This window comes from Seriola dumerili, unplaced genomic scaffold (genome assembly GCF_002260705.1).
Source record: "Seriola dumerili isolate Sdu_G_001 unplaced genomic scaffold, Sdu_1.0 BDQW01000337.1, whole genome shotgun sequence".
Taxonomy (NCBI): domain Eukaryota; kingdom Metazoa; phylum Chordata; class Actinopteri; order Carangiformes; family Carangidae; genus Seriola; species Seriola dumerili.
In genome coordinates, this window is record NW_019174592.1 from 468361 (window position 1) to 482042 (window position 13682).

The window sequence follows — 13682 nt, forward strand, 5'->3', positions numbered from 1 at the left end:
AAACATGTATTTTAGTATGTATATTTATATTATAGGTTTATATTATAGACATATGTTACATAATCATATAAGAATAAGAAATTATTAAGAAAAAAGTCTTAGTATAGGAAGGCATAAAAATGTCATAGTATAGTTAGGCATTGAAATGTCAAAAAACGTCATATAGTGTTGTGACTCAGCACATTCAAGTTGGTGGAGAGCACATGTTCTTTTGTTCTACAGACAAAAGAACTTACTTCCCCACAAATTCTTCACTGTTCAGACCTGGGGATGACCCTTCCTCAGGGACCTCACTGACCAGTCAGTGTTGACCAGTGTGTGACATGTGACCCCCCCAGGGTTTCACCAGACAAAATCAGGTCTCCTTTTTTGTTCTGCCTCTTCTCTCCTTAGCTTGCTCAGAAGCAGCAGCTCCTCTTCCCTCTCGTCTCTTCACGGAGCGACAAGGCTCCAGCCACGTTCGGGCCACCTGAGACATTCAGCTCTCTTGTGGGCCTGCTCACGGAAAACGCTTTCACTCTGCTCTTCAACAGCACCGAGACGAGTGGACAAGTTTACTTCAGCGGCTAGGACACAAAGTCTGCCAGCTGATTTTCGGAGCAACCAAAGCTTTGCTCTAGCTAGAAGAACAAAGAGGAAACCAGCAGCCTACTCTGCAGCCACCACTTTGAGTCACTCATCTTGCCTTTGTTTGTGTCCCCCAAAGACACATACATACACACACACACTTACAAACACCTGTATATACTTTACATTAGACATTGTGTGTTTTTACACTGATCCATTGTAAATAAAGTTTAACTACTGGTGTGTTTAACTTTACACAAGTGTGAGTATTGCCAACCTCTACTCATTAGAAATCTAATCCTTCAACTTCGACTAAATGTTGTTATGGTAATTTGGTTATGGTTAATTTTTTTCTTATTATTGTTTGGTTAATTATTAATCAGAGTTCCATATTAATAGTAATAGTTTGAGACTGAACCAAAACTGGCTACTTGAGCCTATATTTTTGGGCGGGTGCCCCTGAGGACAAAACCTAAAAAAACCTGATAATATAGTAAGGCAAAAAATGTCAAAAAACGTAATAGTATAATATGGCATAAAACGTCATGGTATAGTAAGGCAACAAAACCTAAAAAAAAGTCCTAGTATAGTATGGCGTCATATTATGATGAGGCAAAAGAATGTCAAAAAACGTCATAGTATAGTATGGCATAAAATGTCAAAAAAACATCATAGTATATTAATGCATAAAAGGTCATAAAAACGTTATAGTATGGTAAGGCATCAAATAGAATTGTATTGCAAGGCATAAAAATGACAAAAAACGTCATGGTATAGTATGGCATAAAAATGTCAAAAAACGTCATAGTATAGTATGGCATAAAATGTCAAAAAAACATCATAGTATATTAACGCATAAAAGGTCATAAAAACGTCGTAGTATGGTGAGGACTAAAACAACATAGTACAGTAAGGCATAAAAATGACAAAAAACGTCATGGTATAGTATGGCATAAAAATGTCAAAAAACGTCATAGTATAGTATGGCATAAAATGTCAAAAAAACATCATAGTATATTAACGCATAAAAGGTCATAAAAACGTCGTAGTATGGTGAGGACTAAAACAACATAGTACAGTAAGGCATAAAAATGACAAAAAACGTCATGGTATAGTATGGCATAAAAATGTCAAAAAACGTCATAGTATAGTATGGCATAAAATGTCAAAAAAACATCATAGTATATTAACGCATAAAAGGTCATAAAAACGTCGTAGTATGGTGAGGACTAAAACAACATAGTACAGTAAGGCATAAAAATGACAAAAAACGTCATGGTATAGTATGGCATAAAAATGTCAAAAAACGTCATAGTATAGTATGGCATAAAATGTCAAAAAAACATCATAGTATATTAACGCATAAAAGGTCATAAAAACGTCGTAGTATGGTGAGGACTAAAACAACATAGTACAGTAAGGCATAAAAATGACAAAAAACGTCATGGTATAGTATGGCATAAAAATGTCAAAAAACGTCATAGTATAGTATGGCATAAAATGTCAAAAAAACATCATAGTATATTAACGCATAAAAGGTCATAAAAACGTCGTAGTATGGTGAGGACTAAAACAACATAGTACAGTAAGGCATAAAAATGACAAAAAACGTCATGGTATAGTATGGCATAAAAATGTCAAAAAACGTCATAGTATAGTATGGCATAAAATGTCAAAAAAACATCATAGTATATTAACGCATAAAAGGTCATAAAAACGTTATAGTATGGTAAGGCATCAAATAGAATTGTATTGCAAGGCATAAAAATGACAAAAAACGTCATGGTATAGTATGGCATAAAAATGTCAAAAAACGTCATAGTATAGTATGGCATAAAATGTCAAAAAAACATCATAGTATATTAACGCATAAAAGGTCATAAAAACGTTATAGTATGGTAAGGCATTAAATAGAATTGTATTGCAAGGCATAAAAATGACAAAAAACGTCATGGTATAGTATGGCATAAAAATGTCAAAAAACGTCATAGTATAGTATGGCATAAAATGTCAAAAAAACATCATAGTATATTAACGCATAAAAGGTCATAAAAACGTTATAGTATGGTAAGGCATTAAATAGAATTGTATTGTAAGGCATAAAAATGACAAAAAACGTCATGGTATAGTATGGCATAAAAATGTCAAAAAACGTCATAGTATAGTATGGCATAAAATGTCAAAAAAACATCATAGTATATTAACGCATAAAAGGTCATAAAAACGTCGTAGTATGGTGAGGACTAAAACAACATAGTACAGTAAGGCATAAAAATGACAAAAAACGTCATGGTATAGTATGGCATAAAAATGTCAAAAAACGTCATAGTATAGTATGGCATAAAATGTCAAAAAAACATCATAGTATATTAACGCATAAAAGGTCATAAAAACGTCGTAGTATGGTGAGGACTAAAACAACATAGTACAGTAAGGCATAAAAATGACAAAAAACGTCATGGTATAGTATGGCATAAAAATGTCAAAAAACGTCATAGTATAGTATGGCATAAAATGTCAAAAAAACATCATAGTATATTAACGCATAAAAGGTCATAAAAACGTCGTAGTATGGTGAGGACTAAAACAACATAGTACAGTAAGGCATAAAAATGACAAAAAACGTCATGGTATAGTATGGCATAAAAATGTCAAAAAACGTCATAGTATAGTATGGCATAAAATGTCAAAAAAACATCATAGTATATTAACGCATAAAAGGTCATAAAAACGTCGTAGTATGGTGAGGACTAAAACAACATAGTACAGTAAGGCATAAAAATGACAAAAAACGTCATGGTATAGTATGGCATAAAAATGTCAAAAAACGTCATAGTATAGTATGGCATAAAATGTCAAAAAAACATCATAGTATATTAACGCATAAAAGGTCATAAAAACGTCGTAGTATGGTGAGGACTAAAACAACATAGTACAGTAAGGCATAAAAATGACAAAAAACGTCATAGTATAGTATGGCATAAAAATGTCAAAAAACGTCATAGTATAGTATGGCATAAAATGTCAAAAAAACATCATAGTATATTAACGCATAAAAGGTCATAAAAACGTCGTAGTATGGTGAGGACTAAAACAACATAGTACAGTAAGGCATAAAAATGACAAAAAACGTCATGGTATAGTATGGCATAAAAATGTCAAAAAACGTCATAGTATAGTATGGCATAAAATGTCAAAAAAACATCATAGTATATTAACGCATAAAAGGTCATAAAAACGTTATAGTATGGTAAGGCATCAAATAGAATTGTATTGCAAGGCATAAAAATGACAAAAAACGTCATGGTATAGTATGGCATAAAAATGTCAAAAAACGTCATAGTATAGTATGGCATAAAATGTCAAAAAAACATCATAGTATATTAACGCATAAAAGGTCATAAAAACGTTATAGTATGGTAAGGCATCAAATAGAATTGTATTGCAAGGCATAAAAATGACAAAAAACGTCATGGTATAGTATGGCATAAAAATGTCAAAAAACGTCATAGTATAGTATGGCATAAAATGTCAAAAAAACATCATAGTATATTAACGCATAAAAGGTCATAAAAACGTTATAGTATGGTAAGGCATCAAATAGAATTGTATTGCAAGGCATAAAAATGACAAAAAACGTCATGGTATAGTATGGCATAAAAATGTCAAAAAACGTCATAGTATAGTATGGCATAAAATGTCAAAAAAACATCATAGTATATTAACGCATAAAAGGTCATAAAAACGTCGTAGTATGGTGAGGACTAAAACAACATAGTACAGTAAGGCATAAAAATGACAAAAAACGTCATGGTATAGTATGGCATAAAAATGTCAAAAAACGTCATAGTATAGTATGGCATAAAATGTCAAAAAAACATCATAGTATATTAACGCATAAAAGGTCATAAAAACGTCGTAGTATGGTGAGGACTAAAACAACATAGTACAGTAAGGCATAAAAATGACAAAAAACGTCATGGTATAGTATGGCATAAAAATGTCAAAAAACGTCATAGTATAGTATGGCATAAAATGTCAAAAAAACATCATAGTATATTAACGCATAAAAGGTCATAAAAACGTCGTAGTATGGTGAGGACTAAAACAACATAGTACAGTAAGGCATAAAAATGACAAAAAACGTCATGGTATAGTATGGCATAAAAATGTCAAAAAACGTCATAGTATAGTATGGCATAAAATGTCAAAAAAACATCATAGTATATTAACGCATAAAAGGTCATAAAAACGTCGTAGTATGGTGAGGACTAAAACAACATAGTACAGTAAGGCATAAAAATGACAAAAAACGTCATGGTATAGTATGGCATAAAAATGTCAAAAAACGTCATAGTATAGTATGGCATAAAATGTCAAAAAAACATCATAGTATATTAACGCATAAAAGGTCATAAAAACGTCGTAGTATGGTGAGGACTAAAACAACATAGTACAGTAAGGCATAAAAATGACAAAAAACGTCATGGTATAGTATGGCATAAAAATGTCAAAAAACGTCATAGTATAGTATGGCATAAAATGTCAAAAAAACATCATAGTATATTAACGCATAAAAGGTCATAAAAACGTTATAGTATGGTAAGGCATTAAATAGAATTGTATTGTAAGGCATAAAAATGACAAAAAACGTCATGGTATAGTATGGCATAAAAATGTCAAAAAACGTCATAGTATAGTATGGCATAAAATGTCAAAAAAACATCATAGTATATTAACGCATAAAAGGTCATAAAAACGTCGTAGTATGGTGAGGACTAAAACAACATAGTACAGTAAGGCATAAAAATGACAAAAAACGTCATGGTATAGTATGGCATAAAAATGTCAAAAAACGTCATAGTATAGTATGGCATAAAATGTCAAAAAAACATCATAGTATATTAACGCATAAAAGGTCATAAAAACGTTATAGTATGGTAAGGCATCAAATAGAATTGTATTGCAAGGCATAAAAATGACAAAAAACGTCATGGTATAGTATGGCATAAAAATGTCAAAAAACGTCATAGTATAGTATGGCATAAAATGTCAAAAAAACATCATAGTATATTAACGCATAAAAGGTCATAAAAACGTCGTAGTATGGTGAGGACTAAAACAACATAGTACAGTAAGGCATAAAAATGACAAAAAACGTCATGGTATAGTATGGCATAAAAATGTCAAAAAACGTCATAGTATAGTATGGCATAAAATGTCAAAAAAACATCATAGTATATTAACGCATAAAAGGTCATAAAAACGTCGTAGTATGGTGAGGACTAAAACAACATAGTACAGTAAGGCATAAAAATGACAAAAAACGTCATGGTATAGTATGGCATAAAAATGTCAAAAAACGTCATAGTATAGTATGGCATAAAATGTCAAAAAAACATCATAGTATATTAACGCATAAAAGGTCATAAAAACGTCGTAGTATGGTGAGGACTAAAACAACATAGTACAGTAAGGCATAAAAATGACAAAAAACGTCATGGTATAGTATGGCAAAAAAATGTCAAAAAACGTCATAGTATAGTATGGCATAAAATGTCAAAAAAACATCATAGTATATTAACGCATAAAAGGTCATAAAAACGTCGTAGTATGGTGAGGACTAAAACAACATAATACAGTAAGGCATAAAAATGACAAAAAACGTCATGGTATAGTATGGCATAAAAATGTCAAAAAACGTCATAGTATAGTATGGCATAAAATGTCAAAAAAACATCATAGTATATTAACACATAAAAGGTCATAAAAATGTCGTAGTATGGTGAGGACTAAAACAACATAATACAGTAAGGCATAAAAATGACAAAAAACGTCATGGTATAGTATGGCATAAAAATGTCAAAAAACGTCATAGTATAGTATGGCATAAAATGTCAAAAAAACATCATAGTATATTAACGCATAAAAGGTCATAAAAACGTTATAGTATGGTAAGGCATCAAATAAAATTGTATTGCAAGGCATAAAAATGACAAAAAATGTCATGGTATAGTATGGCATAAAAATGTCAAAAAACGTCATAGTATATTAACGCATAAAAGGTCATAAAAACGTCGTAGTATGGTGAGGACTAAAACAACATAGTACAGTAAGGCATAAAAATGACAAAAAACGTCATAGTATAGTATGGTATAAAAACGTCAAAAAATGTCATAGTATAGTATGGCATAAAATGTCAAAAAAATATCATAGTATATTAAGGCATAAAAGGTCATAAAAACGTTATAGTATGGTAAGGAATAAAACAACATAGTACAGTAAGGCATAAAAATGACAAAAAACGTTATAGTATAGTATGGCATAAAAATGTCAAAAAACGTCATAGTATAGTATGGCATAAAATGTCAAAAAAACATCATAGTATATTAACTCATAAAAGGTCATAAAAACGTTATAGTATTGTGAGGACTAAAACAACATAATACAGTAAGGCATAAAAATGAAAAAAAAAACGTCATGGTATAGTAAGGCTAAAAATGTAAAAAAAAAATTCATAGTATAGTATGGAAAAAAAATGTGAAAAAACATCATAGTATAGTAAGGCTAAAAAAGGTCATACACAATATATACTCTAACCATGACTAGAACCCTCAACCGTTGGGTTGAAAGTCATCACTTTTAACCACTGTACTACCCCCAACTGTGGCACTAAGTCTATTAAATTAACCTTTACAAACGGCAGAATATAGTGAAACACATAGACGACATGGTATAGTAAGGCAGGAAATGTGAAACAACATCATATTATAATAAGGCAAAAAATTGTCAAAAAACGTCATAGTATAGTATGGCAAAAAAATGTCAAAAACATCATAGTATAGTAAGGTGTATAAACGTCATAGTATAATAAGGCAAAAAAATGTCAAAAAAACGTCATAGTATAGTGTGGCAAAAAAATGTCAAAAAACGTCATAGTATATGGCTAAAATATGTCAAAAAACGTCATAGTATAGTATGGCAAAGAATGTGAAAAAACATCATAGTATAGTAAGGCGTATAAACGTCATAGTATAGTAAGGCTAAAAAAGGTCATACACAAAATATATTTCTAACCAGGAGTTGAACCACCAACCCTTAGATTGAAAGTCATCACCTCTAACCACTGTACTACCCTCAATCATAGAATTAAGGCATATTAACGTAAACTTTACAAACGTCAGAATATAGTAAAACACATAGACATCATGGTATAGTGAGGCAGGAAATGTCAAAAAACGTCATATTATAATAAGGCAAAATAATGTCAAAAAACGTCATAGTATAGTAAGGCGTATAAACGTCATAGTATAATAAGGCAAAAAATTGTCAAAAAAACGTCATAGTATAGTATGGCAAAAAAATGTCAAAAAACGTCATAGTATAGTAAGGCATATAGACGTCATAGTATAGTATGGCAAAAATTTTTTAAAAAACGTCATAGTATAGTAAGGCTAAAAAATGGCAAAAAACGTCATAGTATAGTAAGGCTAAAAAAGGTCATACACAAAATATATTCCTAACCAGGAGTTGAACCAACAACCCTTTGAATGAAAGTCATCACCTCTAACCACTGTACTACTCTTAATCAAAGAAGTAATGCATATTAACGTAATCTTTACAAACGTCAGAATATAGTAAAACACATAGACGTCATGGTATAGTGAGGCAGGAAATGTCAAAAAACGTCATATTATAATAAGGCAAAATAATGCCAAAAAACGTCAAGGTATAGTAAGGCGTATAAACGTCATAGTATAATAAGGCAAAAAAAATGTCAAAAAAACGTCATAGTATAGTATGGCAAAAAAATGTCAAAAAACGTCATAGTATGGTAAGGCGTATAAACGTCATAGTATAGTAAGGCTAAAAAATGGCAAAAAACGTCATAGTATAGTAAGGCTAGTATAGTATGGCATAAAAATGTCAAAAAACGTCATAGTATAGCAAGGCATAAAATATCAACAAAACATCATAGAATATTAAGGTATAAAAGGTCATAAAAACGTTATTGTATGGTAAGGCATCAAATGAAATTGTATTGCAAGGCATAAAATATCAACAAAACATCATAGAATATTAAGGTATAAAAGGTCATAAAAACATCGTAGAATGGTAAGGACTAAAACAACATAGTACAGTAAGGCATAAAAATAACAAAAAAACGTCACAGTATAGTAAGGCTAAAAAATGTAAAAAAAAATTCATAGTATCGTATGGCAAAAAAATGTGAAAAAACATAGTATAGTAAGACGTATAACCGTCATAGTATAGTAAGGCTAAAAAAGGTCATACACAAAATATACTCCTAATCAGGACTTGACCCCTCAACCCTTAGATTGAAAGTCATCACTTTAAACCACTGTACTACCGCCAGCAGTAAAAATAAGTGGTATGAAAATAACCTTTACAAACGGCAGAGTATAGTGAAACACATAGACGTCATGGTATAGTAAGGCAGGAAATGTCAAAAAACGTCATAGTATAGTAAGGCGTATAAACGTCATAGTATAGTAAGGCGTATAAACGTCATAGTATAGTAAGGCGTATAAACGTCATAGTATAGTAAGGCGTATAAACGTCATAGTATAGTAAGGCGTATAAACGTCATAGTATAGTAAGGCGTATAAACGTCATAGTATAGTAAGGCGTATAAACGTCATAGTATAGTAAGGCGTATAAACGTCATAGTATAGTAAGGCGTATAAACGTCATAGTATAGTAAGGCGTATAAACGTCATAGTATAGTAAGGCGTATAAACGTCATAGTATAGTAAGGCGTATAAACGTCATAGTATAGTAAGGCGTATAAACGTCATAGTATAGTAAGGCGTATAAACGTCATAGTATAGTAAGGCGTATAAACGTCATAGTATAGTAAGGCGTATAAACGTCATAGTATAGTAAGGCGTATAAACGTCATAGTATAGTAAGGCGTATAAACGTCATAGTATAGTAAGGCGTATAAACGTCATAGTATAGTAAGGCGTATAAACGTCATAGTATAGTATGGCAAAAAAATGTAAAAAAAACTTCATAGTATAGTTTGGCAAAAAAATGTCAAAAAACGTCATATTATAATAAGGCAAAAAAATGTCAAAAAACGTCAAAGTATAGTAAGGTGTATAAATGTCATAGTATAGTAAGGCAAAAAAATGTCAAAAAACGTCATAGTATAGTAAGGCTAAAAAATGGCAAAAAAACATCATAGTATAGTATGGCAAAAAATGGCAAAAAATGTCATAGTATAGTGTGGCACAAAAATGGCAAAAAACATCATAGTATAGTAAGGCAAAAAAACTTCCAAAAACGTCATAGTATACTATGGCATGAAAACGGTAAAAAACGTCATAGGATAGTTAGGCAAAAAAATGTCATAAAACTTCATAGTATAGTAAGACATAAAATTGTCAAAGAATGTCATGGTATACTATGGCATAAAACGTCATAGTATAGTAAGGCATAAAAACGGTGAGGCATAAAATTGTCAATAAAAACGTCATAGTATTGTATGGCATTAAACGCCATAGTATCCTATGGGGTTAAATGTCATAGTATAGTAAGGCAAAAGACATCAAAAAACATCATTGTATACCATGGCATAAAAACAGCAAAAAACGTCATAGTATAGTAAGGCATAAAATTGTCAAAGAATGTCATAGTATACTATGGCATCAAACGTCATATTATAGTAAGCCATAAAAATGTTAAAAAAAACATCATAGTATAGTAAGGCAAAAAAATGTCAAAAAACGTCATAGTATACTATGGCATAAATATGGTAAAAAACGTCATAGTATAGTTAGGCAAAAAAATGTCATAAAATGTCATTGTATAGTAGGTCAAAATTGTCAAAGAACATCATGATATAATATGGCATAAAATGTCATAGTATAGTAAGGCACAAAATTGTCAAAAAAACTATTGTATGGCACAAAACATCATCGTATCCTATGGCATAAAAACGATAAAAAACGTCATAGTATAGTAAGGCATAAAATTGTCAAAAAACGTTATAGTATACTATGGCATCAAATGTCATACTATGGTAAGGCATAAAAATGGTAAAAAAAACATCATAGTATTATAACATGAAAAAATGTCAAAAAACGTCACAGTATAGTAAGGCATAAAAATTGTCAAAAAAAACGTCATAGAAATTTATGGCATAAAACATCATAGTATCCTATGGTGTTAAACGTCATAGTATGGTAAGGCAAAAAACGTCAAAAAACGTCATAGTATGGTAAGGCAAAAAAATGTCAAAAAACTTCATAGTATAGTAAGGCATAAAATTGTCAAAGAACGTCATAGTATACTATGGCATTAAAGGTCATTGTATGGTATGGAATAAAAATGGCAAAAAAACCCATCATAGTATAGTAAGGCATAAAAACGGTCAAAAAAACGTCCTAGTATAATTAGGAATAAAAATGTCAAAAAACACCATATTATACAATGGCATAAAACGTCATGGTATAGTAATGCAAAAAGATGTCAAAATAACATTATAGCATGCTGCTCCTGAGTACACCCACCTGGTATACAGACCTCAGCTTTCAAGTCATTCTTTGCCAGATTTTTCTTCACTTTTCTCCATGCAAGACTCCATTGTTTCTTGGAGTGATTCCCTGTTGCCAAACCTGTTTGTCCCCGACCTGCCTTTCTTGTTTGAATCCTGGTAAACACTACATTTCTGTCCCCGAACTCAAGAATTGGTTTTGTGACTTGTGAGCCTCCAGGTCTACCAGGAAAATTTCTAAAATTTTTTTCTTTGATTTACCTGCCAGCTCCAGTTTCTGGCTAGGTAAAAATAAAGGTCATTATAAACTGCTTTTGCTGAACTGTGTGCTGCATTTGCGCCCTACACACGCCCGTTACACATACTGTGTAGTAAGGCATAACATTCGCCAATTAACCTAATGTGCATGTCTTTGGATTGCGGGAAGAAGCCGGAGTACCTGCAGAAATCCCACGCTGGCATAGGGAGAACATCAAAACTCCACACAGGCCCCAGGCCCAGGATTTGAACCGTAGTATACCAAGGCATATAAACGTCATAGTATAGTAAGGCATTAAAATGTCATAGTCATATTAGTATATTATTATAGTAGGGACATGTATTGCTTTCTGCACATTATTCATGGTCACAAAAAAGACAAAGATCTTTGGGATCTGTGGGCGTCTTCAGCTTTGAAACTTGTCTCAGTCCTAACAACTCAATCATGTCTCAATTCAGTGAACCCTCTCACTCTCATAGCCAAACAAAAGGGCTAAAATGAAGACCAAGTCAAGAGATAACAATCACATCCCCTTCAGATCCTCTTCTACACACACACATACACACAAACACACACACACACACACACACACACACACACACACACACACACACACACACACAGGCAAACACAGACACACACTTAGCGCTTGAAGCCTCAATGCTTTTGTCAACCAATCTAATTAAGAAACTTGGGGTGAAGTGGCAGCCCTTCAAACTGGCTTAACCTGCACAGCTCCATACTGTCACTGCAAACCCCTTTCCTTTTCATCAGGTCACTTTGTTTCATAATTCAATTTCCTGATTTGGAAGATAAAACCCCTCCTGGCCCGTCGTCTAAGCCAATCACAATGGGGCGCCACCCTTCCCACTGACATTATGATTACTCTGTCCTTTGTGTTTGTCATTCTTAAGTGCGTCCTTAGGGTCCACACAATAATATAATCCATAATCCAAATGCTTCAACGTTAATCCGCAGCTGCTTCAACCAATTTTGAGTCAAGAGTTTTCTTTTCTTAACAGGTGATTGGTTGGCATTATTTGTTGCAGTGAGGGACGATTTAAGAGGAAGACTGAGTGCTGCTATGAGGTACTGGGGAAATATCTGATGTGGGGAGGAAAAGAAAAGAAAACCTTGAGGAAGAAAACAACAAGAGCTGAAAGCTTCAGTGGGAAAATAGTTGGGCTGAGACTCTCAAAACGTCTGAGCATATTGATCGAGAGGTTTCCAGCGCAGAGTTGACCTTGTGTCTGGTCTGTGAGGTATTACTTCTGAGGACTTTTGATGGACAACGCATACCATTGCATACCCATTGGAGGGCCTGGAAAAAAAAAACGTCTATGTCAGAACAAAACAGGAGCAAATTCTGGCAGCATGACAGAATGTGTCTTAATTTAGCTGTGTTTGAAATCTCTCAGTTCACAGTCAAACAGTTTCTGTGTAGCTTTGGTTCAGCAGACACCAGAGGCAGAAACTATCGCAGACAAACACCCGACAACATGAAAAAGCACTTACAGGAGAAGCACCCTCTCTTGGTTGCAACCCGGCCTTAAGGCAACTTTTTTTTTTTTTCCCTGTGTCTCCTGTGAGTAATGGAAATGAACGGGGGCCGCAATGAAAACAGGGGCAACAAAAAACAAACAGAAAACAGAGCTGTGAGTCAGTGCCACAAACAAAGAGACAAAAGGGAGATAAAGGGGAGAGGAAAGTGAGTGAAGATTGATGGGTGACAACTTAAGAGACAACGCTGAAATCTGAAGTCTTTGTGGGTTGTGGATTTATTGGCAGCAGATCTGAGAACATTTACTGGAGAATGGTTGAAATATATATATATATATATATATATGTGAATCTTCAGTCAAGGTTTTTTAAAGAAAGCAGAGGAGATTTCTGCCATGTGTTACAAGGGCAACAAAGACAAATGAAAGACAGCAGCAAAAATGTGTTTGGTATTTCTATGTTGAGAATTTTCTCAATTTGTTGTGTCTCTACAAATCTTTCTCATTATTGCGACATGGTGCTTAGGATGGTAATGTAGGTCTGATGGTTGGTTCTAAAGCCAACACTCTGGTCCAGACTGAAATCAACAACTATTAGATTTTTGTACAGAGATTCGTGGTCCCTTGAAGATGAAGCCTACAGACTTTACATCCAGCCAGGGGTGGACAAAGTACACTCCTCCTCCTTTACTTGAGTCAAAGTATAGTTACTCCCTGGTCAAATATTAGTCCAACACAAGTGAAAGTTGTTCAGTCACATTTTAAGTTGAGGTAAAGTACTGTAGTACTTGCATTTTAAAAATACTTAGGTATTCAAAAGTACTTCATAGAAATG